Raw genomic sequence first — 23,373 nt, 5'->3', positions numbered from 1 at the left:
AGCAACAAGCAGAATCAATCCTGTTGGTGTGCCAGAGAGCACTGGAGAAAGAAGAGAGATCAGGGTACAAGCTGGAAATGCGCTGAATTCAAGCATAATGAGCTGGTGTGAGTTGGCAGAGGGAGGAAGATATTAGCAGGGGAGGAAGATATCAGGCCACCTCTGAGCTGGGAGCTCAGAAATAGAAGCACATTGGCAAAGGTGATAGCTCTGGCAGACAGATTGAGTTTAAGATTTCATGGAACTTGGTGAGAACAGGTATCTAGGAGCTGAGTGTATATTTTGGGGATCATTAAGTGAGGTCTCCTAAGCAGGAAGGTGTGACTAATTTGGCCTGGAATCCAATAGATATGCTTAGAAAATTATGTACCCAGCTGGTTTTGCTCCAGTGGGAAAGCTATAGTGTCCTTGTCTCCTGTCCTGCCATTTTGGTCAGTGGTCCCATAATCTTATTTGTCTGCATGGGATTATGTGGGTGAACCCTGTGCCTGTGGAAAGACTGAGTGTTGCTTCAATTCTCCTACTGTAGGAGAATCTGTTCACCTGCCTTTTTTTTTAAATGGTATCTTCAGAGCGGTCCTGGAGATAAACAACCATGAGGCTTCATTCTTTTTTATATTCTCCAACCCATGTCCCCTTCATCCCTCTAACAGATATATGGGGCTAAGACATTGAGGAGAGACAAGTCTCATGTTTCTGGCTGGCTGCAATTACCATGTGGCTTGGCTCCTGCCCATCTTCAAATTCTGAGTCCTAGGATTGGACTGAGCTTCTGCCCAATAGAGCACCAGTTTTCCTTTCAAAGCTTCCCTGCCCTTTTCTACTCCAGTACTATGGTGCATTCTTTCCACAGCCTGTTTATCCTAGATTGCTGCTATGTTGAAACCCACTTTGTTGAAACTCTACTTTCAAATATTCTCACTAGAGATACTGCCTCCCAGAAGCCTTCCATGATGCTCTAAGGATAAACAACCATGATGCTCTAAGGATAAACAAGCATTTCTAATCACATCTTGACCTTAGGGATTTGTTCCTCTCAGATACCAGCCTGCAGGTCCCACTATAAATCGTTCATGAAAAGTAGAATGGACCCACCATGGTGGTTTCAGGCCCAGGGAATGGTGCAGAGCAGTCTTTGATAAGGGACTGGCTTTCCAGTGACCAAACCAGACAGAGATGAGAAATCTGTGAGCCCTGCCAGCTCCCTCTTATATTTAACAGCTCTTACAAATCACATAAAATTTTATAAATCATATAAATTATGTTTTTATGAAGCATGAAAATCACCTGTAAGACACCACTTGTGGCTGCAGCAACCCTCCATGAGACCTTGGTTATTCTAAAACAGGCAAACACCTATTGCCTGGGGGATTTAGCACCCACTCCCTGTCCAGCCATCCATGCAGAGCCTTCCAAAGCATGAAGAGAGGCAGTCACAGAGAAAAGATCTGTGCTTGCTGAAGGACAATGTGGGTTAAAATTCCACGCCTTCCCCTGACAGACTGAGACCTTGGGCCACACATTTCTATTTCATATGGGATTTAGATGAGAACACTGACTCCAGACAGTGGGGTGAGGTAACAATGAGGATCAGCATGATCTCATCAGTCCCCACTCTTTGGGGAAGCCATCCGCCTTCTCAGACTTTGCATCAGAACTGTCCTTGCAGGACACCTGCAGGCTTCAGGTCTGTCCTAGGTTTGGAAGAGCAGAGAGCAGACCTGCTTCACCTACAGCTCTTGTCCCCCCCCCACGCTCACCCCACCATCATCTTGTCCCAAGCTTGCCCATGTTCTCAAAAGGCAGGGCCTCATTCCATCCTCTGTGGTGTGGTTTTGAACCTGAGCTCTGGAAAACAGGTCCAGAATTTTAGATACCTTGCCATATAGATGGGGAAACTGAAGTTTAGAGAAAAGAAGGAGCTTGACAAAGGTGATAATCAAGGACAGTAGGGCTCAAATAACCTAGGATAGATGAGGCCCTTTTGGCCAGAGGTCCCAACAGGGACTGGTGCCCACACAGCCAAACTTGGATTTTAATCCTGGCCCTAACATAATATTGCAGTTTTGAATGAGTTTTGGAGGTTGCATCTGTCAAGAACTCTTGGTGTTCTGAAGGCAAGTGACCAGTGAGTGAAATCCATCAGGCTCGGGTGGGACTCCAGGCTGCCCCACTAATGCTTTGTGGCCCAAGCAAGCCAACAAGCACTTTCTCTCTCTCTCTCTCTCTCTCCCCTCTCTCTCTATGTTTTTTCATGGAACAGCGATGAATTCAATATTCTACACTGGGGTGCTGTGAAGATTGAGAGAACAATGCATTGAGCTTTGTGAAGTGAGCCTGACACCTAGATAATGCTCATTATTCTAGCTCTTTCCCTAAAGATACTGTGTTGGAAGGGCTGGAGTATATTCTTTCCTGTCCCTCTGATTTTGGCCAAGGCTCAGAAAATATTGTCTGCAAAGAGTCAGAAAGTAAATATTTGAAGCTTCAAGGGCCACAGAGGTTTTGTCACCACCACTCAATTCTGTAGCATAATAACAACCACATGTAATATGAAAGCCAATATGTGTAATCTGACCCAAAACTTGATTTATTAAAATTGGCTGTGGACTTATTTAATCACAGGTTGAAACTGGCAGAATTTGGGCTGGACCATATGTGACTGGTACCCAGAGGACTCCTCTATCATGGAGTCCTTTATATGCAGCATAAGAAATACATTTGGATGAAGAAACTAGTGCTCGCTTTGGCAACACACATACTAAAAATTGGATCAATAAGAAAAGATTAGCGTGGTCCCTGCGCAAGGGTGGCTTGCAAATTCATAAAGTGATCTACATTTTCCAAAAACAAATGAAAAAGGACTATGGAATGCACACACAATGGAATGCTACTTAGAAATAGAAAAGATGAAATCCATTTTGCTGCTATGTGGCTGGATCTGGAAAGTATTATTCCTAGTGGATAGTCAGAAAGATAGATACAAAAAGGGAATAACAAATGGCCAAAGACAACAGAGTCTGAAAATTGGTCTAAATAACTGAGCTTACTGTAGGGATAGAGAAAATATTGGAAAGAGGGGCACTGAGACATTGGTGGAGCTAAGTAGACAGGAAGATGGAGTGTGTGGTGTTGAAATGTTGTATGCATGAAATTCTATCACTAACAGTATTATAAATCGAAGTGCCTTAAAATTAAAAAATAAACTCAACTGCAAAAAAAGTAATGCATTTGCATGTTAATCACTTCTAACGGTTACAAAGCATTCTACTCAGTAATAGGTAGATTGGAAGTTGTTTAATATAGTATATATGATAACTAAAAATTGCAGATATAGTGGTTAACTTATTGGTTACTTATTTCTGTATCAGACAATATAGCCCTACAATGTATAAGGCTAGTGATTCAGTAATGAGCTATGCTGACTTCCTGTGTATTCCCATAAGTATCCTTTTCAGTGCAATGAGGGCTAGCCTTATTTTGGGGTTTCTGGGGCAATTCTTCCTACTTCCCTCAAGTGGAGTGTATTAGAGTATGAGTCACAAGTTTTGGTTCTCAACTGATATTTCCATTGACATTCAGCACATTCTGCAGCTACCCATCCTCCTTGATCCCTTTGGCCAGATTCTCAAGAGTGTCAGCATTGTACCAAAGGGTGTGTGGCTTTTAATGACTCTTGATACATATTATCAAATTGCTTTTCAAAAGGGTTGCACCCAATTTACACACTGCCACTAGCAATACGGTGACTGTGTCAGTCTTGAGTGTGATAATTATATTTCTTAATTTGTGCTAATTTAATAGGTGTAAAATTGAATCTCACTTTAATTTGCATTTCTTTGATAGTTATGAAGGTTGAATGCTTTCTCTAATAAATATACTCTTGGATTGCTTCATTCATTTTGTCATTCATTTAAAGCAGTACACATTAACCCTGCCCTACATGCATCAAAGGAAGTGCGGGAGGCTCAGAGATCATCAGATTCAGTCCCTTCCTTTAAGGGTATTGTCTCCAATGAGGAAAACCACTATGCAGTGGAAAGGATCGAGTGCTGGAGAAAAGCCTAGAAAATTTATAGAGAATATTGGGAGGTAACACAAAGGAAAGCACCTTACCCAGACCTGAGATTGAAAGGATTCCTCAGCCGCACTGGATCAGCCTCTGATGATCAGGTGAGCATGCTGGAAAGCACTTACCTAATGTGCATCCATTTTTCCTTTTGCTGTGTAATGTCCCCATGTGTGCTTTGTTCTCTGTGTGTGAGTACCTGGTGTTGGTTATGTGCATTTGATGTGTGGTGATTCTGCCTGCATAGACCTGGCTGCCTCTGTCATTGGAGCTTCTCCTGCAGGCAGATCAGCATGTGTCTCTATGTGTTGTGTACCAGGGTGATGTGGGGGTCTGCAATCTGAGTCAAGTGCATGACCCTAGATGGGCAGCATTCTATGGGTGGGAAGATTGTGTGATTGGCAAGGGTTTCTGTCACCAAAGCTGCCCAACTCTTCTGATCCATTTTGACAACTGATCCTAAAGCACAGCGGTAGGGTGTCTGCCTTGCATGCAGCCGACCCAGGTTTGATTCCTCCGCCCCTTTAAGAGAACCCGGCAAGCTACCAAGAGTATCTCGCCCACACGTCAGAGCCTGGCAAGCTACCCATGGCATATCCGATATGCCAAACACAGTTACAACAAATCTCACAATGGAGACATTACTGGTGCCCGCTCAAGCAAATCGCTGAGCAATGAGATGACAGTCACAGTCACATCCTGTCCCAGCTACCCTCAGCTTTAGTCTCTGCCTTTCTGCAGTTGGTGAGGAAGGCCATCTTGGCCTCTCTGAGGTTTTCCTCCATTATCCCAGTCAGAGTTTGCATCTTCTCTGAGTTCTTAATCTTTGTCAACCTAGTCCTTGCTGGGTACAATATGCCTCCCTTCTCATAGTCCTTCCTGGAACAAGAGGATTCCAGAAACTAAACCGAGCTCACGTTCTGCTTTGCATCATAGGAGAGTCTAGTAGGGGAGTCAGGGCCATCACACCAGAAAAGGTCCTGAGTAGACTGCTCTCTTGGGATGAGCATCCCAAGACTGCTCTCTTGGGATGCTCTCTTGGAACCAGAAAACAGGATACCCTGCAAGTGTGCTGCCGTGCCTGGACCCTGGATTGTCAGTGGAGGGGCAGCCATTGACTCCAGAAGTGGAAAAGAGACAGAAGAGATGTTGCCTGCTTTGTGAGAGAGATATGTGTCCTGCAGCCATCTGCTTACATGCCTCACGGAATGCCTGTGCACTGTCACATGTTGCCACTGAAATAAATCTCCAGAACAAGACAAGTCTCACCCCATCCCAGCAGCACCCATGTAAACACTGTAAGCAATTTTAAAAAATTTTACAAACACCTAGTTTACAGGATGACTTCAAGTGAAATTGACCTACAGGGCAAAAGAACCTCTAACTTACTCAGCACAGTGATGAGTTTAACCACATGCTTTGAGTTCTATATAAGGTTGAGAGGAAATAAAAGTCTAGTGTCTTTTAGAATAGTCAGAGTTGTGTACCCATCATCACAATCTCATGTCAGAGCATTTCATCACCCTAAAATTAAACCCTGTGCTCACTGTTGTCATTCTCATGTTTACTTTTCCCTCCGACCCCATCTCTAAGCAATCTGGATCCACCTAATTTCTGTATTCACTGATTTGCTAATTCTAAACATTTCAGGAGATTGGAATTATTTGGAATTATTCAATGTCTGTTCTTGTGACTGGCTTTTTACATTTGACACCATGTTTCAAGATTCATCCACATTGTAGCATGGATACATAATTTTGTTTATTTCCAAATAATATTCAACGGAATACATACTATGTTTTATTTAAAGACACATCAGTCAGTGGACATTTGGATTATTTTTACTTTTTGTTATTGTTAATAATCCTGCTCTGAAAGTTAATGTGCAAGTTTTTGTGCAGATATATGTGATCATTTTGCTTAGTTCTACACCTAGGAATGGAATTACTAGATTGTATGGTAATTCTACATTTAACAGAACCAGAAAATTGTTTTCCAAAGTTGTTGCACCATTTTATTTCTTCAAGCCGAGAACGAAGGATCTGAATTTGTTTGATTTTTCCACAGCTTTACCAATCTTTATTATTTTTATATTATCTATAATAGTCATTTTAATGGGTTTGAATTGTTATCTCATTGTGGTTTTAATTTGAAATTCTCTAATCATTAGTTTTTAAGTTTTGTTATTTTATAAAACATACATATAGGCGTTCACCCACACACTATTACCTGAAACTTACTTTTCTTTTAAAAATAATTGAAGCCCTTCCGCCGCTGCTGCCGCTCGAGCATGATCGAGGAGCCCAAAAGAGCTACTTTGGACACTAGCAGCCCACTGAAATACTTCTAGAATGTGAACTGAGAGTTTACACCAGATTGCGACAGCGGGGAAGGGTATCTCTCTCTAGGTTTTTCCATCTTATGAGCACCATAAAAGGGTAAAAGTTTGCAGTGATGTAATTTCTGGCAGAATTTTCCCTGGACTTTATACAGAAGCCCAAAACCCTGATTAATGTCATCTAATCATCAGCAATATGAAATGGTTCCTTTTTAATGGGTCGGACTTTTGGGGGAAAATCCTAACAAGAATAGTAAGTCTTTTGTTGAAATATTGAAGGCAATCAAAGTGGTAGCCATCTCTCTAGACTGAACTAAGCCATAACCCCATGCTGGCTGAGGAGAAGAAATATCCTTTCTCGGGAAGAAATGCGGCATGGCGTCAGCCATATTATGATGTCCATTAAGCAGACACGAACCTGGTGGCGTGGGAGTGAGATATAAGGGAAAAAAATTATTATGTACATGGAACAGCGGGATGCTGGTGGAATCTCGAGCCGGGGCTGATACCAGCGCACTACTTTTGGTTCCAGAAACTGCTTGCAGACATGCTGCTGGACTATCAACTAAGCCATAGCCCCACGCCGGCTGACGACAGGAAATAACCATCTTTCTCGGTTTTTTTCCCTTTGTCAGGCAGCGTGGTATCAATCATACTATGAGGATTATTAAGCAGGCATGAACTCGGTGGCTCAGGAAGGAGGGGGAAAAAAAAAAGAAAAGTTAGGTAACAAACAGCAGGACTTAATATCTCTACATTCTCAGCAATGGAAAACTAATTAGCAAATGCTTCCTTGGCAGTAGGACTGTCTTTTTTTTTGGGGGGGGGGAAACTCCAGCAACAATAGCGACTTATGTGTTGAAACATGGAATGTAATCAAGATAAAGAGTAAACGAAGTGAAACTTATCACTTACAAGGGAAGGGACTGGGGGGGCGGGAGGGGGCGGGAGGTATACTGGGGTAATTGGTGATGGAATATGGGCACTGGTGAAGGGAAGGGTGTTTGAGTACTGTATAACTGACATAACCCTGAGAACTATGTAACCTTCCACATGGTGATTCAATAAAATAAAAAAAATTTAAAAAATTGAAAATATCTCTACATTATATATTATTTCCACATCATAAATTATATATTATTAATTCCCAATTATTTTATGGCCATGAATATGTCATAATTTGTAGGAAATCTCATATATATGCATATATATATAAAACCTCTGATTTCACCATCACAAATAATATTTCAGTGTAAACATCTTTCAATATGTATTTCTGTGTGAAGCTGATGAATATCTCCTGGGGGTAGAATTATCATTTAAAAACTAGAACAGAAAATAAAAACTAGAATATTTTAAATCAGGGTAAGATCCATGAAAATGATGTCCAATGAAGCTAAAACCATTTATACATTACCACAGTAATTAAGAATGTGGTCAAACCATTCTAGTCAGAGCTAGAAAAAGTTTTTTTTTTTTTAAGAAGTAGAACAGGCCAAGTAAAGGGTGCTAGGAGGGCCCGTTCAAGATGGGAGATGCAGACTGAAAGTAGACTATAGAACGAACATGATGGCCACTTAATACCTCTACTGCAAACCAAAATACCCAAAAGGAGAGAGAGAGAGCAAAAGGGAGGATGGGGTGGAAGTGGTGGGAGAGATGCTGGGACCATTGGTGGTGGAAAACGGGCACTGGTGGAGGGATGGGCACTGGATCACTGTATAACTGAAATGCAAGCACGAAAGTTTGCAAGTCTGTAACTGTACCTCACGGTGATTCACTAATAAAAATTTTTAAAAAATAAAGAGAATGTCAAAAGGGAAATAAAAAGAGGTAGAACAGTCTTTTCAGAGAAGAATATAAACAGGGAAGAGACTTGGTGTAGATGCTCCAGAAACATCAACTTCAAATGGGAGCAAGGGCTTAAGGTTATTTTCTTTTTTTTTTAAGTTTTTTTTTTTAATTTTATTGAATCACCATGTGGAGGGTTACATAGTTCTCAGGATTATGTCAGTTATACAATACTCAAACACCCTTCCCTTCACCAGTGCCCCTACTTCATCACCAACCACCCCAGTATACCTCCCGCCCCCTCCCGCCCCCTCCCCCGTCCCCGCCCTTGTAAGTGATAAGTTTCACTTCGTTTACGCTTTATCTTGGTTACATTCTATGTTTCAACACATAACTCGCTATTGTTGCTGGGGTTTCCCCCAAAAAGAAAAAGACAGTCCTATTGTCAAGGAATCATTTGATAGTTCTCCATTGCTGAGAATGTAGAGATATTAAGTCCCGCTGTTTGTTACATAACTTTTCTATTTTTTCCCCCCTCATCCCGCGCCACCGAGTTCACGCCTGTTTAGTATTCACCACGCTGCCTGACAAAGGGAAGAAAAACCAAAAAAGATGGTTATTTCCCGTCATCAGCGGGCGTGGGGCTCTGGCTTAGTTGATAGTCTGGTAGAAAGTCTGCAGTTTCTGGAACCAAAAGTAGTGTGCTGGTATCGGCCCCGGCTCGAGATTCCACCAGCGTCCCGCTGTTCCATGTACATAATACTTTATTCCCTTGTATCCCATTCCCATGCCACCAGGTCCGTGTCAACTTAATGGACATAATACTATGGTTAACGCCACGCCGCGTTTCTTCCCGAGAAAGAAGGATATTTCTTCTCAGCTGGCGTGGGTGTATGGCTTAGTTCAATCTAGAGAGATGGCTACCACTTTGGTTGCCTTCAATATTTCAACAAAAAACTTACTATTCTTGTTAGGGTTTCCCACCAAAGTCCGACCCGTTAAGAGGGAACCATTTCATATTGCTGATGATTAGATGATATTAGGTCGCGCTGCCACGGCAGCGGCCGCACGGTTTTGGGTTTCTGTATAAAGTCCAGGGAAAATTCTGCCTGAAATTCTATCACTACAATCTTTTACCCTTTTATGGTGCTCATAAGATGGGAAAACCTTGAGAAATACCGGGCCTCCGCACGGGCGGCCTGGCAGAAATGCTCAGTTCACATACTGCAAGTTGTTCAGTGGGCTGCTGGTGTCCAAAGCAGCTCCCTTGTCCTCCTCAGTCATACTGGAGCAGCGGGCGCAGCGAAGTTTTTAAAATGTAATCCCTGTGAGATAGACCACTAAAACACTGCTCATGATTGGGTTTCAATTAAACAGTGTTCCAACACTTATCCCATCACCAGAGTACAGCAACAATGTACCCAATTTCCTTCCCACTACCCCCTAACCCTCCCCTAGGCAGTTGTGGTCGTCGTCATTGTGGTCATCGTCTTCTCCTCCTCCTCCTTCTCCTCTTCCTTCTTCTTCTTCTTCTTCTTCTTCTTCTTCTTCTTCTTCTTCTTCTTCTTCTTCTTCTTCTTCTTCTTCTTCTTCTTCTTCTTCTTCTTCTTCTTCTTCTTCTTCTTCTTCTTCTTCTTCTTCTTCTTCTTCTTCTTCTTCTTCTTCTTCTTCTTCTTCTTCTTCTTCTTCTTCTTCTTCTTCTTCTTCTTCTTCTTCTTCTTCTTCTTCTTCTTCTTCTTCTTCTTCTTCTTCTTCTTCTTCTTCTTCTTCTTCTTCTTCTTCTTCTTGTCTTCCTTCTTCTTGTCTTCCTTCTTCTTCTTCTTCTTCTTCTTCTTCTTCTTCTTCTTCTTCTTCTTCTTCTTCTTCTCCTTCTTCTTCTTCTTCTTCTTCTTCCTCTTCTCTTCTATTGTGTTTTCACTGAATATATAGATACTGAAATATTAACATGCATATCCCTTTATATACTGTCAACACTCAGTTATTGTCCAGAGTGAACATTTTCAGCTATGGTTGTCATACTAGTCCCTCCTCTATCTTACCTACCCTCTGCCCTCCACACACTTGTGGTAGATTCCAAGTATTTACCAGTCTTCCTGGTCCCTGTTTTCCCTGGCCTTGGATATTGGTCTCATACTTTTTTCATATATTAAAGAGATTTTCTTTAAGATCGTCCCCCTCTGTAAGAGCTTATGAGCCTACAAAATGCCTAAACTAGATGAAGAGATTTTCTGCTCACATCTGCTGTTATTTTTATACAGCCCTGGTTTAAACATGTATTTGAAATATAATTTGGGTCCCAAATGAACCCATTTCTTTACAGAATCAGTTCATGGAATGTTTAGTTTAAACGACAATAGACAGCTGAAAGCTGTCAGAAGTAATGTTTACCCTGTGGGAAACATAAAGGGAAATTGTGCATGTGTATTTGGGAGGTCAGAGTGTATTCTCAGTACTTAGCAAAATATCTTAACACCCTTTCTCTTCCATCTGCGCTCTTAATATACACACATCTGGCAGCAGAACCTCAAACAGCTTTTTATCCCTCTGCTCTCAATGCCAATCCAAAATTCTCCCTGTCAACTTCCCTTCTCACCCTGTCTTTATCTTACCTCTTGTGCTTTTCTCTTGGAAACAACTTTTCTTTAATGACAATTGCCTGCCTTTTCTCCTCAGCCTATGGTTTTCTGCCATTGTTTAATTCTGCCTGTAAAAGTCTAGGCAGAATTCTGCTAAGAAGGAGGGATTACAGGTTTCAGGGAAACTGAATAGATAGATAGAGCAGAAATTCTATTCACTACTGGGAAAGGAAATGAGAAGGAGAAGGTTTATATATTGTTTGTGTCCTGTTGCAGAGGAGGCCGGGGTCTTAATGTGCATAAGTGCACACATATACACAAACACTTGTTTATTGGGGGTATAAGGTATATTAAAGGGCTGAATGACATGTCAAAAGATATAAATTTGCAAACAACTTCTCCTTATAGGTTATTATTGTGTTTGATTTAAGGTAGCCCTGGATAGTTTGTGTGAATGTATGTGCAGATACCTGTGAGGGAGGCACTAGAGAGTCTTTGGGCTGACTGATTTTATTCTTTTTTAGGAAGGATGTCACATCCATTGGTGTCTAGGGTTTACTCCTGACTCTGTACCCAGGGATCACTCCTGGCAGGGACACCATATAGAATTTCAGGGATTGAAACTGGGTTTCCTAACCCGAGTGCCCTAAAACAGATGACTGATTAAAGAAACTTTAATACATCTACACATTGGAATACTATGCAGCTGTTAGGAGAGATGAAGTCATGAAATTTGCTTATAAATGGATAAACATGGAGAGCATCATGCTAAGTGAAATGAGTCAGAAAGAGAGAGACAGACATAGAGGGACTGCACTCATTTGTGGAGTGTGGGGTAGCATCACATGAGGCTGACACCCAAGGACAGTAGATACAATGGCCAGGGGGATTGCCCCATAGCTGGAAGCCTGCTTCATGAGCGAAGGGGAGAAGGCAGATGGAATAGAGAAGGGATCACTAACAAAATGATGGCTGGAAGAAGCAGTTGGGATAGGAGATGCATGCCAAAAGTAGATAATAGACCAAACATGATGACTTCTCAGTGTCTGTGTTGCAAGCTATAATGGCCCAAAGTAGAGAGAGAGTATGGGGAATACTGTCTGCCTTAGAGGCAGGGGGAGGGTGGGAAAGGGGGGATATACCCAGGATATTGGTGGTGGGGAATGTGCACTGGTGGAGGGATGGGTGTTTGATCATTGTGAGATTGTAACCCAAACATGAAAGCTTGTAACTGTCTCACAGTGATTCAATAAAATTTTAAAAATTTAAAAATAAGTAAGTAAATAAATAAATAAATAAACTGGGTTTCCTGCATGAAAGAGAAGTGCTTTTACCCATTGTATTATCTCTCCACCTCCTGCTTTTAGGATTTTGTCTATTTGTAGGTCACAGCCTGTGATGCTCAGGGCTTACTCATGGTTCTTCACTCAAGGATCACTCCTGGTGGGGTTTGGGGGAACAACATAAGATGCCATAGATCAAACCCATGTTGCATGAAAGATAAGCATCTTACCTATTATACCTCCTCTCCAATCACACATTTTTTATTGTTGTTGAATCACTATGAATTACTAAGTCATTCATGATTGAATTTTAGGCATATAATGTTCAAACACCAGAATCCATTTCCCTCTACCAATATCCCCAGCTTCCTTCTCATCCTCTACCTTAACTTTATGGCAGGCATTTTTTTCATTCCCATGCCATCTCCCCTCCCTCTTAGGCACTCTGCTTTACAATACTATTACTGAGACAGTACCATACATGTCATTTTACCTCCTAGTCCTGGTCCAGAGTGACCATTTTTCTCTAGTTATCACTAGTGTCAGAGTGATCGCTTCCCTGACCTGTCCCCACCACCTCCAAGCCAGTGGTAAGCTTTCTACTAATGACCAGTTATCATGTTCATCATTTCTATAGCTTTTGTATGTTAGTTATCCCCCTACTATGTTTCTTTTTATTCCACATATAAGAGAGATCATTCTGTGTTGGTCTCTCTCCCTCTAATTTCACTCAGCATGATATTATCCAAATCCATTCATGTAGCAGAAAATTGCATGATCTTTTCTTATGACTTCATCCTTTTTTTACAGGTCAGTAGTATTACATTATGTATATGTTCCATAGTTTCTATAACCCGTCATTTGTTCTTAAACACTTGCATTGTTTCCAGATTTTGTCTACTATGAATAGTGTGAAATGATGCAGATGTATTTTTTGCATTGTGTTTTGAGGCCCTTATCCAGTAGCATATTTTTGAAGAGAGAGAAAAACTAAGATGAAGAGACAGAGAAAGATTGGTCCAATTTTGTGCAGCAAGTCAGATTGACAGACAAGACCCTGAAGCCAAAGGTATCTTCAAAGATGAAATGCCATTGACCAATCAAGTGGAAACAGAGATAAACAAATGGGACTATCTTAAACTAAGAAGCTTCTGCACCTCAAAAGAAACAGTGACCAGAATACAAAGACAGTCTATGAATGAGAAGTGATATTCACCCAATACCCTTCTGATAAGGAGTCATTATTAAGGATATGCTAGGCATTGGTTGAACTCTACTAGAAGAAAACATCCAATCCTATCAGAAAATGGAGGGATGAAATGAACAGAAACTTTCTCAAAGAAGAAATCCAAATGGCCAAAAAGCACATGAAAAAATGTTTTTCATCACTAATCATCAGGGAGATGCAGATCAAAACAACCATGAGATATCATCTCACACCACAGAGACTGTCACACATCCAAAAGAACAAAAGCAACTGGTGTTGGCATGGATGTAGGGAGAAAGGGTCTCTCCTTCACTGCTGGTGGGAATGCCGACTGTCCAGCCTTTTTGGAAAACAATATGGATGTTTCTCAAAAAACAAGAAATTGAGCTCCCACTTGACCCAGCAGTACGACTTCTGGGACTATATCCCGGAGATGCAAAAAGATACAGTATAAATGACATCTGCACTTGTATGTTTATTGCAACACTATTTACAATAGCCAGAACCTGGAAAAAACCTGAGTGCCCTAGAACAGATGACTGGTTAAAGAAACTTTGGTATATCTACACAATGGAATACTATGCAGTATCTTCTCTAACAAGAAAAGAATAAATTATGAAATTTGCATATAAATAGATGGATATGGAGAGTATCATGCTAAGTGAAATGAGTCAGAAAGAGAGGGACAGACATAGAATGACTGCACTCACTCATTTGTGGAATATAAAGTAACAGAATGGGAGACTAACATCTAAGGATAGTAGAGATAAGGGCCAGGAGGATCGCTCCATGGCTTTGAAGCCAGTCTCGTGCTGGAGAAAAAGGCAGCTCAGATAAAGGACCATTAAGTAAATGATGGTTGGACGGCTCTCACTCAGGATGGTAGATGCATGCTGAAAGTAGGCTATGGACCAAATATGATGGCCACTTAGTACCTGTATTGCAAACCATAACACCAAAGTGAGAGAGAGAGTAAGAGGGAATGTGCCTGTCACAGAGGCAGGGGGTGGGAAGGGGTAACGGGAGGGATGCTGGGAACATTGGTGATGGAGAATGGGCACTGGTGGAGGGATGGATACTCAAACATTGTATGACTGAAATGCAATCACGAAAGTTTGTAAGTCTATAAAAAATATGTTTTTTAAAGTACGCTACTCACTCAGTGACATATTTTGCAGGACCCAATGCAAAATAAGAATATGACTCTTCCACACAAATAGTATGAATTTCATGATAGCCATAGAGAGGAAAATATGGATCCCTCAGCCACTACTCAGATCACATGCCCCAGAGCCTGCTTTGGTTTCCTCAGTCTTTAGTTCACCTTTGGTAAAATCTAGGGGAGATTATGAGTGTCACCCAAAAAGATAGTGAAGGTCCAAATTTTTCTGTATTACAAATCACTGCAAGCTTGTAAATGTGCCAAGACGAAGCTGCCCTCTGACAAATTAAATCAGTTTCTGTGAGTGGGATGTAGTATTTTTGAAAAGTTCCCAGATGATTCAATATGCTGCCAGGTTTGAGAACCAGTGATCCCCAGAGACACACACTTGAAGGATGAGTATCCTAAGTGTGGGAGCCGTAGAACTCTGCCAACAATTTGAAATCCTGTCCCTGGAGCAAAGACTCAGCCCAAGCACAATCTAATTATTATTAACGCCAGCATAACCTGAAACCTGGAGATGACTGAATAAATAAATACATAGAGCTAAGTCCTTCTAAGCTTAATCAGGTTTCCCTAATAAATATGTATTTGGGGGAAATTTCTAAGAAATGTTATATTGTGGCTTTTTAGAATTGTTCAGGTCTGTTGGGAAAATAAATATTGAAAAGTTTCATCAGATGAGTTCTGCTTGCTTGGCACTCAAGAAAGATTTTCTTTTAAACTTTTTTATTGAATCGCTGTGAGATAGACCTTTACAAAGCTGTTCATGATTGGATTCTAGTCATACAGTATTCCAATACCCATCCCTCCTCCAGTGTACATTTCCCAGCACCAGTGTCCCCTGGTTCCCTCCCAACATTCCCCACCTTCACCCCCTGCTGCCCTTATGGCAGGAACTTTTCCTCTCTCTGTCTCTGTCTCTTTGTCTCTCTGTCTCTCCCTCCCCTGCCTCTTCCTCTCCGTATCTCTCACCTTTGGGGCATTCATGGACATGCCGAACAAGATTCTTTATTTCAAACTTCATCTATATCCTTTAATAATCCAAGAAAAGACATCAAAAGAAAAGGATCAACATGCAAGCTGGCTCAGAAAGGATTCACCTCTGGCCCTCTCTGAACTCTCATCACCATGCTGAGTTGTGTCAACCTGGTCTCCCTCCTATCCAGCCAGGTGTCTCTGGGAAGATCTGCCTGGACGCAATTTGGTGTCTTTCTCTTTTGCATGCCTTTCCTAAACAAGACTTCTCCCTCTCTGGACAATTCAGAATTCTGAAATGTTCTACTTGACTCTGCTGCCTTGTCCTTGCCTCATTGTGGCTACTGCAGGGCTCAGTGACATCTGCTTCCTCACCTCAGACAGGACTGTGAGAATTTCATGGTGGCTTCTAGGTCTTTCACCCTCTCTTGTCCTGTTTGAGTACTCCCAGTCCTCTCATTCAACCCTCATAAGGAAGATTTCCCTCCTGCCCTCTTACCTATCTCTGATGTTACCATAACACAATCTCTAAAAGCATCTTCTATCACTGATAAAGGAAAAGTTCAGAGCTCACATTTAGAGAAATTGGCTGGAAAACTTGAAGCACAGATGCCGACAGGATTATACAAACATAGTTTGCATAAACATTTTTTTTTTGCCAGTAGCATAATAAAATAGGGAGTTGGCTGTTAAGTGATCAGGGATAAATGTGTCATCATTTCCTGCTCTCCTCATTGCCTGTTCTCATCTTGCTTTTAAGTAAATCTTTTGATGTCCAAATGTGATGAGGCTATATTTGTGCCACTATTATATGGCATGGCCAATTAACTAAGGACCCACCCTACTGAAGAGCCTAAACTAAGGTTCAATCCTACTGGGTAGTCCTAAAGTATCACATGGACCCTGTGACTGGATTTAGCATAACCAAAACAGAAGCACATACACCCAGGTGTACTTGACAGAAAGACTGGCACCAGGTTGTTCTGTGGACAGTGAAGCTTTTGGTATAGGTGACCTCAACCAAGAAGGGGAATAGAAGTATCATTTCCTCATTCAGAGCTTCCTGGTTTCAGCAAGAAAAGTTAAACAATATTCAATCATTGTATTTAAATCTTTCACTCTCACTCAAGTAAAACTAAAACTGAGATGTGTTGAGGCATTCCTGTGACTATGGGGATTTATGTTGAAGGACAGATTGAAACCACACTGTTAGAAAGAGCGGAAGTTTGACAATTTTGAAGCAGACAGGAAATGCCTCAGTCCCAGTATTTATTCTCTTCTGCTACATACAGACTAACTCACTAAAAGAATTCCAGTGGATCTTGATTCTGAGAGCACCCTAACCTTGGTCTATCCCATATGGTTTAGCTGAGACCACTTGTGTGGCAACAAAGGTGAGTTCAAGTGAGGCTAGAATGTCCCAGATGATATTTTGGTCTCCTCTATTTACCGACTTCTCATTGCTGGAGGTTAGTTTCAAAGAGGGAATCAGGAGAAGCTGCCAGGCTTTAAAAAGTCATGTCTTGAATGATCATGGAGTCACTTCTAATGCATTCTATTAATTTAATGATGTATAATCCCAGAGCCAGGATAAAGGAAACTGTGCTGGAATTCAAATACCAGGATATAGGTGTTTGGGGGCTGCCTGAGCATCCACTAGCCCTATATAATCCTCATAGAAAATATCACACCCCTATCTCACATCCTACAGCAGCCTGAGCACTAACCCGCTCACATATTGGTTACTAACCATACAATGAATCTGAGTACTAGCTGCAAAATAAACCACGACTGTGGACTGCCATTGAGTCCTATTCTGTCCAGCCCCTTAGGATGTGAATAACAAAAATTCATGATGAAGTAGGTAGAGGCTAATCTAATGTATGATTTTTTTTTCAGAAGTGCCCAAAGAGGACTCATTCAATAAAAAGTGATTCTTCCATCACCAGAGGTGTGTGAGGAGAGTTGGCATGACCACTTAGCAGAGTTCCATACTTGTATATTGGGTAGAGGATTACATGGGGATCTGAGAAGACAGAATTCAGAGCTCTACAATCCCTTCCCTAACCTTCAGTTTCAGGACAGAAAGCAGATGTCAGGGATACTGGGCAGCTGAGACCAGGAAGGAACACTGAACTAGTTCTCATGCAGACTCCACTACAATCCTTTGGTCAATAATCATCCAATTGATTCTTCACAGAGTGATAATCAATTAATAGTAATAAATTCTCCTTGCTAAAATAATAATTTAAAAATGCAAATTGCCTACTTACTATCATTCAGCAACTCCCCACTGTCTTCATAACAAATACCAAACATCTCCTGGAATGATGTAACCCTGACCTGATGCTCCTTCCCTGTCATTGCCCAATCCCCCAGGCTCTAGCCACAAGAGACAGAATTGACCTTCCTCAACTACAAGACTTCCTTGAGTTATAAGCATCTCATAATAAGTTCTAATTCTTAGAAGTGTTCTTGTTTTCTAGGCAGAGTATGGTGGGTAAGAAGAGGGCAGATAACACAGTAAGAGTGAGAACCCTGGAGGAAGTCAAGAACAGAAGCCAATAATCATGATTTGGTCCTAACTTACACTAAGTGCTTCCTATGTGCCAGGAGTTGGGCTAACAACTTTACATGCAAAATTTATTTTATTTACCTTATGATATAAGAACTATTTTTACCAACATGCTCTGTATATGTAGAGAAAACTGAGACTCAGAGAGATAATTTGACCACTCAAAGAGGATGCACATATTTCTCATCCTCTCTGTCTTTCACTTATGTCTATGTACAACTACAATGGATTCTATATACTCTCTTCTCATACTTACCATTCCCTATTGTTTGTTTTTCACTTCTCTACAATTTTCCCCTCTCCACTGAGAAAATATTAATTTTTTATATTTATTTAAAAATATGTAGCACTGTAGCACTGTCGTCCCGTTGTTCAACTATTTGCTTGAGTGGGCACCAGTAATGTCTCCATTGTGAGACTTGTTGTTACTGTTTTTGGCATATTGAATACGCCACAGGTAGCTTGCCAGGCTCTGCCGTGTGGTCAGGATATTCTCGGTAGCTTGCCGGGCTCTCCGAGAGGGACAGAAGAATTGAACCTGGATCAGCTGCATGCAAGGCAAATGCCCTGCTTGCTGTGCTATCTATCGCTCCAGCCCTAAAAGGGTTTGCATGCAGTAACACTGTCATGCCCATATGGTCCCCTGAGCTCCTCCAGGAGTGATCCTTGAGTGCAGAGATATGTAAGCCCTGAATATTTCTGGGAATGGCCCAAAAACAAACAAAAAATTATTTACTGTGACTGTGAGACATCTTTGATTTATGACATAGGTCATATAAAAAGAGTTTAGTAGAAGTTTGTTGAATGAATGGAAAGATAGATGGAAGCATGATGGATGGATGAATAGTGTGAAGAACGCTAGACAGATGGATCTATAGATGAATTCATGGCTGCTTGAAATTTTTGTGGATACAGGAATGGATTAACAGATGAAAAACTTAGAAGATGAAGAAAAATAGGATGGATGGATAAATGGATGGATGGATGGATGGATGGATGGATGGATGGATGGATGGGGTTAGTGGTGGATGGTGAGAAGGTAATCTACACTGAATGGGAAAACAAGCTTCAATACCTACAAGTCTCAAACAGAAATCTTTCAGCCAGTAGCAGCCTTTTTCTTTGTTCTAAAAGTAAATGGGACTTTCCCTGCCCATTGTCAAGTTCCCATAGCGGCCATTTGTTTTAAGTGTCCAGGGCAGCTCTGTGGTGGTGCAATTAGTCCTCGTTAGCAGCCACTGTAACCGGACTGTAATTTCCAGACTGTTGGATGGTAATTGCACATGAACAGCTCAGAGAGGCTCTGCACCTGCAATGACAGGCAAAGCCTCTTCCCCTCTCCACACTGCTCAGAATGCCAGCAAGCAGGTGAGCTCCTGATGCCATATTAGCACACAGTGATTTTCATTACTAAATGACTCCAGGGCTGTCCAAATGAGGAGAGCAATTAGGCCGATCAGGGGAAGACAAAGCATCCCTTGATGAGCATAATGATGACACAGGCGGAATCACTCTGGCCTGAGGCAGAGTGTGAAATCAGAGCCCAGGGCTCCACTGTGGTGCAAATCAGGCAAGCCCCCCTCCCTGTTCCTCCCTGCCTACCACAGCATCCATCACTGCCCCCAGGGGCTCAGCACCCACAGAGAAGAAACAACCAGTACTTCCATGTAATTAGAAAAAATTGCATATCCAATACCCCTCACTGAGATTAGCAGTTATGGGGTGGACTCTTTCCAAGAAAAATGTTAGTTGTTGAAGAGGAGTTAAATAACTGAGAATTATTTGCTAAAAAGTCTATGCTCCTTAGCACAGCAATTACCGGCCTCCTTGATCTCATTCCACTCTCACAGTCAAGCTTATGGATCCTACAACTTTTGCCAAGGCACCACGGCACTGTAATGCCCCCAGGTGTTTGCACATTCTATACTTTTTCTTGGAGTGCCCTTCACCTCATCTGCCAAAACTCACTCAGGCATCACTCCCTGACACTTGATTTACCCATAAAACTCCCCCTGTCTCCTCCAACTTACTGTTGTATTTGTGTATTTCACTAAACCTTTTCTTCTTTTCACCCTACACAGCAATTTGAAGCTTGTATGTGTATTTGCCTACTGGACTGTGATATATCTCTGTTTCTCTGGCACCCAGAAATTTGAGTTTATTCAGGGCAAAGCATCATAAATTAAATCCATGACTAAAATTTGATAGCTCCTTCAATTTTTAAGTGAAGTTTAATTGGCACATCAACAAACCATACTCTTTATTTAACATTTAAACTACAGAAGCTTTCCCATGACAGAACTCAGTGGTTACAATAGGGGCCCCATGGCTCTCAACTCCAGAAATGTTTATCATCTGGCTCTTTACATTAAAAATTTGCTGATTTCCTGTCCAGGATGAGAGATGCCCAAGAGATGCCATACACCCCGCTCTACAAGTGGGATGTGGTACTGGCCAGAGGTGAGAAATGTTTCTGTTGTGGTTACAGCCTGATGGTGACGGAGAGGGGACCAGTCCCAACCATTCTTGGCTATGTACCATCTTCCTGGGACCTGCGATTGACCTGCTCTTCTCTGTTCTTCTACCTGGAATTAGAAGCTTAGAAACTCAGAGCCAATCATAGTTTGAGGCATCATATGGAAATACAGAAGGCAGCCTGGATTTGACTTTCAAACACCCAGAGAAGCCCACAGGCCCACAAAGTTCTGAGCATGAAGCCCCTTACTGTGAGAAGTTGGAAGTTTGAAAATCTGGTGACCTGTGATTTTAAGTACGTACATGAGAACTCTTATTTGTTTGTTTGTTTGTTTGTTTTGTTTGGGGGCCATACACGGTGTTGCTTAGGGTTTATTCCTGGCACTGTACTCAGGGATCATTCCTGGTGGGTATCTGGGGACCACATGTGTTGCCTGGGATTGAACCTGGGTAAGCAGAGTACAAGGCAAGCATCTTACCAGCTGTACTATGGCTCTGGCACCCATGAGAATTATTTATTTATTAGTTTATATGTATTAATTTATTTTGTTTTATGGGCCATGCCTGCTCCTGGCTTTTCACTCAGAAATTACTCCTGCAGGTGCTCAGGGGACCATATGGGATGCTAGACATAGAATCCAAGTTGACCGCGTACAAGGCAAATGCCCTACCTGCTGTACTATCTCTCCACCTCCTTGTGAGAATTCTTGATATTCTTATCTGTAAATATTGATGGAAACAATAATTTTTGAGGTGATTGTGCAAGATGCCAGAAATAAGGTCTAGATAAGGCACCTAAAGAAACAAACTTTCTCTTCTCATGTACTTTGCTCTGTGACCTTGGCAATATGACCTCTAACCCCCTCCCAGCTCCCTACGTCACACCCACCAAGGATGTTGCACCAGCATGTTTGTGTGGTCAGTGCAATACCTTATCCTTCCTATATCTCTGAGGTTCATTCTTCCCCCTACCTCTCCCAGTTTAGGACTAGCCCTGAAGTGGAGATCCCCTGGTATACACTCAACCTCTCCCTGGCTGATTGAATCTAATTAGAGCTGTTTCTAAGGCCCTTCTCTTCCATCTACAGATTCCAGTTCTCTGCACACCTGGGTTCAAATTCTGGACCCACCTCTCCTCTAACTAGGTAAACATCAGCAAGTTATGAACTTTCCTAAGTTTCCAAATCTAAAAAATGCAGGAAACAAATGGCCTGGTTGAACATTCTGAGGAATAATAAGTGAATGCTGGATGCGAAATGATGGGCTTGGCTGAATAGCCTCTCCATTAATGGCCTTGTTACTGTGAATGCAATTTGCTGTTTCATCCACTGGCAGCAGACTGGGAGCAACACCCGAATCCAGCCCTCCTCCTCGTCTTTCTCATCTCACTTCTCCCAGCCTTGTTAGAAAATGTGTTTTTCTTCCCGTCACCCAGATTTTGTTATTTTCCTTCCTGCCAGGACTCTGTGCTGAATGCTAATGTGCACAGTCTTGGTCTCAACCACAGAGACTTCCAGGGACTGACTGGTTCACTGGTGAGAGGTGCCCCCATGGGAGAAAGCTGATCTCATAGCAGCTGACAGAATTCTAGATTCAGTTTTGATAGGGAAACATCCCGATGCTCTGGTTTTACTCAGAAAGCATCTTTAATGGACAGAGAGCAGCTGGGACGAAGAAATTTGTTTCTCTAATTTTGGGCCTCAGTTTCTCCTCTGCCAAGTGTGAATTGGACAGCCTGGCTTGGAGATGCTGCTCAGAGGCTGAGGCCTCCTTCCTGTACCACCTGCTTTCCCCCATCCACCCTCACCCCTGCTCAGTCCTGTCCCAGAATAAGAATGGGATGAGATGATCATTGATTTGGGCATTGATACTTAGAAGTGGCCTGATAACAGAAGGTGCTCCTCAACCACTCTGCAAACAGGTGTATCCATTGGGAAATTCTTACATAGATCCTAGAATTGAGTTTTCAACCCCAGAGATAGCCCATGAAGCTCAGCCTCTGGCCTCTGCCTTAGGCTCCAATCAAGTTCTGTTTACTCTCCCTCTCTGGAAGTGGCTGGAGCAAGGCTTTTTTGAGCAGAGCTACTCAGTTTTCTCTTTTATTTTATTTTTTTTTAAAAGAGGGTTCATACTCTGTGGGACTTGGCATGTAGCAGGCAGTCCTTGGACCAATGGTGCTCAGGGGTGGCAGTGGGGGACACCAGGTTCATACCCACAGTCTGGCCCAGAGGACACTAACTGTACATCTAGCAGTGCTTAGGGGTCATCAGGGCTACGCAGAGCACTGCTGGGTGAGTAGGGGCATGTAGTGCTGAGACAGAACTCAGGGCCTTGCACCAGTTAGCCTGAGATGTCTTCTAACTCCCACAGAATCCACTGCCAAGGCTGTGTGCTCTGGAAATCCCCCAGATGCTACTGTCTGGGCTGAAGATCATCTGATGTCATCTCTACCTCTGTCTACAGCCTCCCCTCCCTCAAGGCCCTCTCTGAGGCAACTCTGGCCTTGCAACATTCACTTCTCACCCCTCTCTGCCTGAGCTCCAAGTTACCTCTCTGTTTAAAGCCTCTGCGCCCACCAGTTTTCTGTTTTTGCTCATCTACCTCCACAAACTTCTGCATGCATTAGTCTTGGACTCTGGATCACTGTCACTGTCAACCTGTTGCTCATCGATTTGTTCAAGTGGGCACCAGTAACATCTCTCATTGAGAGACTTATTGTTACTGTTTTTGGCATATCCAATACGCACGGGTAGCTTGCCAGGCTCTGCCGCATGGGCTCAATACTCTCGGTAGCTTGCCAGGCTCTCTGAGAGGGGTGGAGGAATCGAACTCGGGTTGGCCGCCTGAAAGGAGAATGCCCAACGGCTATGCTATCGCTCCACTTCAGTGTATATGTGTGCTACTTGAATGTAAGCTTGG

At 42.2% G+C, this 23,373-nt stretch overlaps 1 non-coding gene across 1 annotated transcript; it reads left to right on the top strand.

Moving 5' to 3' along the window:
* The first annotated feature begins 2,737 nt into the window (after window positions 1–2,737).
* On the top strand, window positions 2,738–2,844 carry LOC129403888 (U6 spliceosomal RNA). The gene has a single exon (XR_008629540.1). It is a non-coding gene; the product is annotated as a U6 spliceosomal RNA (small nuclear RNA).
* The last annotated feature ends 20,529 nt before the right edge of the window (window positions 2,845–23,373 follow it).

Source organism: Sorex araneus, chromosome 3 (genome assembly GCF_027595985.1).
Source record: "Sorex araneus isolate mSorAra2 chromosome 3, mSorAra2.pri, whole genome shotgun sequence".
NCBI classification, from domain to species: domain Eukaryota; kingdom Metazoa; phylum Chordata; class Mammalia; order Eulipotyphla; family Soricidae; genus Sorex; species Sorex araneus.
This window is presented reverse-complemented; position numbering and strand designations above follow the sequence as displayed.